This window comes from Meles meles, chromosome 20 (genome assembly GCF_922984935.1).
Source record: "Meles meles chromosome 20, mMelMel3.1 paternal haplotype, whole genome shotgun sequence".
Classification (NCBI taxonomy): domain Eukaryota; kingdom Metazoa; phylum Chordata; class Mammalia; order Carnivora; family Mustelidae; genus Meles; species Meles meles.
Genome location: NC_060085.1, coordinates 15,811,316 through 15,818,445, shown reverse-complemented (window position 1 = coordinate 15,818,445; position 7,130 = coordinate 15,811,316).

The following is a 7,130-nucleotide window of genomic DNA, read 5'->3' as shown; positions in this document are numbered from 1 at the left end:
AACAAAGCTCCAAAAACCCCACAATGGGTTTTTGGTGGGTGCTTGTCAAAGGGACATAAGAGTGAATTGAGAGAGCACCTAACAGCCAAAGCTAGAACAATTCAAGAAACGACATGAGTAAAGTGTATTGAATAAAAACATAAAGAATAAAATAAATATTCATGAAGCTATATTGATATTAATAAATGATTGAATAAACAGATATCTGGGGGAGAAGCGACAAGTGTCCCCTCCAGAAAACCCATCAGCCCAGTCTAGTCATGAGAAAAACTATCAGACAAATTCCCAGTGAGGGACACACTATGAACTACCTGACCATTACTCCTCAAACTGTCAAGTCTGTCATCAAAAAAGGATAGTCTGAGAAATTGTCACAACCAAGAGAAGACTATGGACATGTGGCAATTAAATGTGATGTGGTATTCTGGTTGGGATCCTGGGACAGAAAAAAAGCATTAGGTAAAAACAAAGGAAATTTGAACAAAGGATTAACAGATAATAATGTGTCAATACTGGCTCATACATTGTGACAAACATACTAATGTTAAAATATTGATAATAGGGAAATGGGATGTGGGGTTTATGGGACTTTTCCATATTATCTTTGCAATCTTTCTCCAAATCTAAAAGTATTCTAAAATTAAAAGTTTATTTTTAAAAAGGAGAAGAAGGTGACATTAATTTTAATGACATACTTTACTCAACCTTATGTATCCAAACGATTATCATTACAACCATTATCAATATAAAACATTTACTAATGGGGTAGCTCACATTCTTTTTCATACTGAGTCTTTGAAATGCAATGTGTATTCTACACTTACAGCACATCTCAGTTTGGATGCTAAATTGTCATTGGAAATAGTGATCTGTATATAGTTTTCCTAAAATTTACAGTTAAAAAAATAGATTCACGTGCCAGGGTTGTTCCAAATATACCTAAAAGTTTTTCCAATAACTGAATCAAATATCAGTTTTTTAAATAAATGAAAATTTAAAAATAAATTTAAAATTCCATTCCTTAGTCATTCTAGGTCAGTAGCCACATGTGACTAGTGGCTGCCATATTGGACAATGTAGGTATGAATAGCTAATGATAACATGTTCCAGCTTTTCTGGAACAGTCGTAACTCCAAATATTCTTTCATTGTCTCTAAAGTTATGCCTGACCTTGTCAAGCTGGGTAAGGATTATCAGTTACCATATGTGAGTGATCCAGGCGATATTTGGAAACTTGGCATGGACTATCCTTCACCAAAACCTCTAATAATAACTCTCCCCTTAGTCCACTTGCTCTGCTCTGACTTGATTTCCCTGGCTCCAAGGAGGATAGCAATGCCTTCTTCTATTCTGTGTGGGGCCACACCAGAACAATGAGGCCTGCCAAGCTGTTCCAGAAGGCAATTTGGCATTACATGTCAAAAGTCTTGATGGGGCACCTAAGTCAATTGGTTAAGTGGCTGCCTTTGGCTCAAGTCATGATCCCAGGGTCCTGAGATGGAGCCCTGGGTCAGGCTTCCTGCTCAGCAGGGAATCTGCTTGTCCCTCTCCCTCTGCCCCTCCCACTCCAGCTGGTCTCTCTCTCAAAAAAATAAATAAATAAAATCTTTTATTAAAAAGCCTTGAATATCTATGTAACCATTGTCCTAAAAGGTTCCCTTCTCTGAACTTAGCCCAAGAAACTAGAAAGATGTGCAGAGACTCATAAACAATATTGTTCAATTGGAGATGAGTTTAATGAAAACCACATTGAACATAATCTAAATGCCCAATAGTTAAGTAAATGTGTTAACTAAATGATGGTGCCTCTATCCCAGCAAATGTTATGCAGTCATTAAAATCACAAAATGGTATTAGGAGGAAAAACAAGAATGTCAATATTATAGGTCAAAATAGTGAGAAAGAGGCTGTAGTTTCAGGATGACAGGTTTTTATCTAAATTGGGCCAGCCCCTCCCCCAACCCAACAGCCCTTCCCCAGGACAACTGAAAACAGGTCAGGCTACAGGGCGAAAAGCACCAGAGCAAGTGTCATTCTGGGGGTAAAGACAAGGTCTACAACAAATCAAACCATATCTCAGCTGTCAGCATCAATCATCTGAAAAGTCCCTGACCCATTTTCCTTTATCCAATCCCAGTCAGCCCAGTGCAGAGGGCCCCCCAGCTCTGTGGACTGAGGGAAGGAAAGTTATGTCCCTGGGGAGAAATAAACACAGGAAAAAGAAGAAGATGATCATGAAGAGAGACTATAAATCCATGGTCTCAGCACTTTTGCCAACTGTGTTAGTACCAGCGCTGGGCAGTGCAGAAATCCTTGTCAAATCCTGGGCACACGCTGTCCCCATTTTAAGGCACTTAAAAGCACATGAGCAAATCCAATGGATTGCAGATTTGTAACCAAATGTTTAGGGAAGTTTAAATGATCATACTTCGGTCAATGTTTGAGCATTCGGGGAAATCAAATCTGCTAACTTCATATATTTTCAGTTCGGCGGCAATGACTACTGTGAACATTAGAACTGTTCATTGTTTAATGGTAATCAAGTAGCAAAGTGGCAGATATTATTTCCCACAAGAAAAAGCACCTTATACATTACTGAATCCTTCTACAAATAAGACCCACAAGTGTGCAATCAGCATACACAGACAGGGGGCGCCTGGGTGGCTCAGTGGGTTAAAGCCTCTGCCTTTCGCTCAGGTCATGATCCTAGGGTCCTGGGATCGAGCCCCGCATCGGGCACTCTGCTTGGCAGGGAGCCTGCTTCCTCCTCTCTCTCTCTGCCTGCCTCTCTCCCTACTTGTGATCTCTATCTGTCAAATAAATAAATAAAATCTAAAAAAAAAAAAAATTCAACATACACAGACAAACCACATACATAGAAAACAGATAGGAAGGAAATACGCCAAGATAACACTGGCTATCTATGGATTATGAGATGACGGGTTGATTTTTATTTTCTTCTTTACAATGTTGTGCCCCAAACTCTCTAAATGAAACCCTATTACCATTATAAGTGGGGAGAAAATGAAATATGTTACTTTAGAAGTCATGGGTATCTTGTGAAAGTGGAAATTTACTCAGATGTCCAAAACGGGACTGCCAACAAAATCCCAGTCACCTCCCAAGACCCCATTTCACTGCAGCCAAAAACCTCTTGCTCTTGCCATTATGGTGTCTCAGGCTCTGCTGGGGTAAAATCATCTTCTTTTGGATAATTACTTCGTCTTTGGGTATCCCCAAAACTGCAAATGTTCTCCTTCTCCCTCTTCTTTCCAAGATGGCAACTGGTTGCAGGCGAAGCTTTCTTATCTTCAGATCTCATGACTCAATTATATGATGCCAGCAGGCTGGAGGCTGTGCCTGGCTGTCTTGATCTTACCTGGTTCTCACGAGGCTCCTGATTCCCAGAGGACTGCATGGGAAAGTCATTGGATCCAGTTTGAGAGGTCCATCCTGCAACTTTGGTCACTTCACCATTGGCCATGGTGATGTCCTCGTGAGCTCCCCAGGTAGCACTCCGGGCTACTTTTGGGGTCCTCCTCTGGCACATAGGAACCTCTAGAGCTCCTTCACATTTCATGCTGGCCATACATTATGAACAGGAATGCTATCTCACACCCAAACACTTCTCTCAATCATTTCTACTCCATGACTTGGGTCCCATGATGGATTCGATGTCAGGCTGACCCAAGGGCTCCCCTGAAAGATGTGAAGATTCTTTAGGCTATACCCAGGGAGGTGGGGGTAGCTGCTCTGGTGTTCTTGGAGTCTTTAAAACCCCTTCCCCATTGGGGTTAGATCCCCATGGGTATGATGGGGAAAACCAGCACCCTCAGAACCTCACCCCTGCATGTCCTTTCTTGCTCTGTTTCTCATTTTTCCCCCCAAGTCACAAAATAGCTGTTCTTCCATAAAGTAGAAACTCCATTTTTGTCGTATCTGCATTTGCTTTCCTCTATGATTCACTAGATGATCACTCAACTTTTCTGAGCTTGATTTTTTGATGTGCCAAGAAAACTCCAACCTTGGCAGTTTTAAGAAAACCCTTTCTCTGAAAAGTCTAGCTTTCCAGACCATTGTCTTGCTATGAGATTTCAAGACTGCTTCAAAACGCAAAGCAGAGCAGTGACATCTTTGATTCACACTGTAACCACCTTCCTCGACCTTAGAGAGGCCACCTTGCCTCTCTCTCCTGGGCCATGCTTATTGGCACAAAACTGTAAGGAGGGAAAGAATGGACTATGGAGAAATGAATATATAGTAGGTGATATTCAAAACCTTATCCCAGGGGCACCTGGGTGGCTCAGTGGGTTAAAGCCCCTGCCTTCGGCTTGGGTCATGATCCCAGGGTTCTAGGATCAAGCCCCACATGGGGCTCTCTGCTTGGTGGGAGCCTGCTTCCTCCTCTCTCTCTGGCTGCTTCTCCGCCTACTTGTGATCTCTGTCAAATAAATAAATAAAATCTTAAAAAAGAAAACAACTTATCCCATTGCATTATTCAAAAACAGATATCAATGCAAACAAAACCCAACAATAAATATCACTTAGTATATATCAAATAAGGAAACATGTTGTTTAAAAATCTTCATATTTAATGCTGGTGAGAATGGGCTGAGGCAGACCGTGAGGAGAGTATAAATTTGTGAAGGCAGTTTGGAATTGAATTTAGCAATACGTATCATTAGTGAATTCCTCCAAGTTGAACCCTTTGCAGGAACGGATGCTCCTGGGAAATAGACCTTTCCCCATTTTCAGGTGGAACTCTCGTGAGCTGGAGTTGTTTCATATAATCCCTTACACCTGCTGAGTGCACAGGTATGTAGTCACTCTTCAAAACATAGGAGACAGAAAACCCCTCACCCCTCCTGTGAGAACAGCAGAGGGCACCTTGTGCCCAGCAGAGCCCTTGCCCTGTGAGACTGTCCTTGTGGGGACTCAGGAGACCAGGGAAGCTTTACCTCTCTTCGGAGGCAGGCTGGGGTGTCTCCTGCTCTCTGTCACCATTTCCACGTGTTTCCACAACCAGCGCCTCTTCTGAGACTTTACTTGCCCCACCAATGTCTGTTACATCTTTCCCATTGGACACATCACATCCTGTGGGGATATAGAGCACCATGGCTTCTTGACATGGGCTTCCTGAAAAGACTGTATCAAAGGCTCCTGAGAAGACCGTGGTTCTACAAACAGTCAGATCAGCAGAGTCTCGAGCTGTAACCACAGGGAAACATGGAAAACTAGATCAGCCCCTGCAATCAAAATGCTTTAATGCATTTTCCTGCCAATGCCTGCATTGTTGTCAGCCGCATCGGGGTTCCCAGAAATGCTTTATCATCCCTGTAAGATAAACCAGCCCCTAAGGTAATAAACCTATAGCTCAGTGAGTACATTTCCTGGTGTGCCTCTACCATATTTATTTGATCTGTTCATTGAACAAACAGCTATTCACTGAACACTAGCTAAATTCTCTCTCTCTCTTTTTTATTTCTGTCTTAATCTTTGTGGGGCAGGGTACTCAGGCTGAGGCTGAACCCCACTTTTGGATGACCTGGATAATCAGAAGGGAAGTGGGTGAAGAGGTGGGCCAACATGACTCACTCTTTTATATCTTGAACAAATATTTCTGCTTTCTTCAAGCCAGGAGTCTGAATTCATACTTGAAGGAAGTCTGGTTCCCTGGGTAAAAAAAAAAAAATCTTTAATGGATGTATTGGGACTTTTTTGATTGTCGAGGGCATAAACCTATTTCAAACCAGCCTGAATCAAAAGGGGAATTTGCTAGATTAAGTAATGTAAGCCCAGGGAGTGGGACCTGCTTTGGGGTGGGGGGTGGGGATGGGAACTAAGATTCACTGCTCTCTCCCTCTGCTCTTTGTGCTTGCTGTTCTCAGCTCCTTGGCTTCCTCCACAAGGACAGAACCAACTCACAACCACTCTTCTCCTTGTCCTGGCTTCCTACACCTGCCTGTTCCAGGAGAGATCTATGGAATGCCTTCCTTTCATTCTTTGTGAGGGATAAAGAAAGGTGAAGCAGTCCCAGAAGTGACAGTAGGTGAGAGCCAAGATGAGATGGGGGGCAAATGGAGGGCATGTCTAGATCTCATAGGTCCCACAGAACCCCAGAGCTAAGTGAAGATCAGGGCTGCCATGGACTGTTGTGTAGATTGTGCACTATATAACCCTAGGTACTCCACATGCTGGTGGGGGCCAAACCAATCTCCCTGGAAGAAATTCCAGTGCATTGCCCATGCTGAGAAAACAGACTACAGATGACACAAGCCACCGACCCTAGCAGGGGAGGCAGTGACAAGAGCCAATACTCAAAGATGGGTCAGATGAGAGATCCCTTCATCCAAACCAGCGGAAGCCTGCAAAGGACAACTCTGTGGAACCCTCCACAACTGCTCTCATATTGAGAGAAAAAGACTAGGGAAGAGGTCTTCCTAAGGAGACAGGACTTCACTAAGGAGTCTGAACTCTAACCTGGTGGAAGGATATAGTTGGATACAAAGTTTTTGGTAAAGATTTTATTAAAGGGTCAGAAAAGTTCTTCAATCACAGGTAGCCAATTGGATGCATTTTCATGATAAAGTAAACACACCCACATAGTCAGCACACCGATCGAGAATCAGAACTGACCAGCACCCCAGTACCCCTTAGTCGGCGGTGCACTCTTCTGTGTGGTTGATACACTTCAGTAAAAATTCAAACAGTGTAGACTAGTTCTGCCCAGTTTTGAACTTCAAACAATAGAATGTACAGTTTGGTTTTCTTTCATGACTGGCTCCGGGGCTCGCCGTCATGTTGGTGGGGCGCACCCAGTCATGTGTGTGGGACCCCACCCATCGTGGGATGCACGGCGGCTCACGCATGCCCACTGTTGTACAACATCTCACCAAGGGAGTATGCCTGTCCCAGTCAGCAGGCTGCAGTCACACAGTACCACAGACTGGTGGGCTTCCTCAACAGATGTTCATCCTGGAGGCTGGAAGTCGGAGATCAAGGTGTCCCAGGCCTGGTTCCTCCTGAGGTTTCTCCCCGCAGCTTGAAAGATGGACACCTTCTTGCCATGTCCTCAGGGCCTTTCCTCTGTGTGCACACACATCTGGTATCTCTCTGTGTGTCCAAATTTC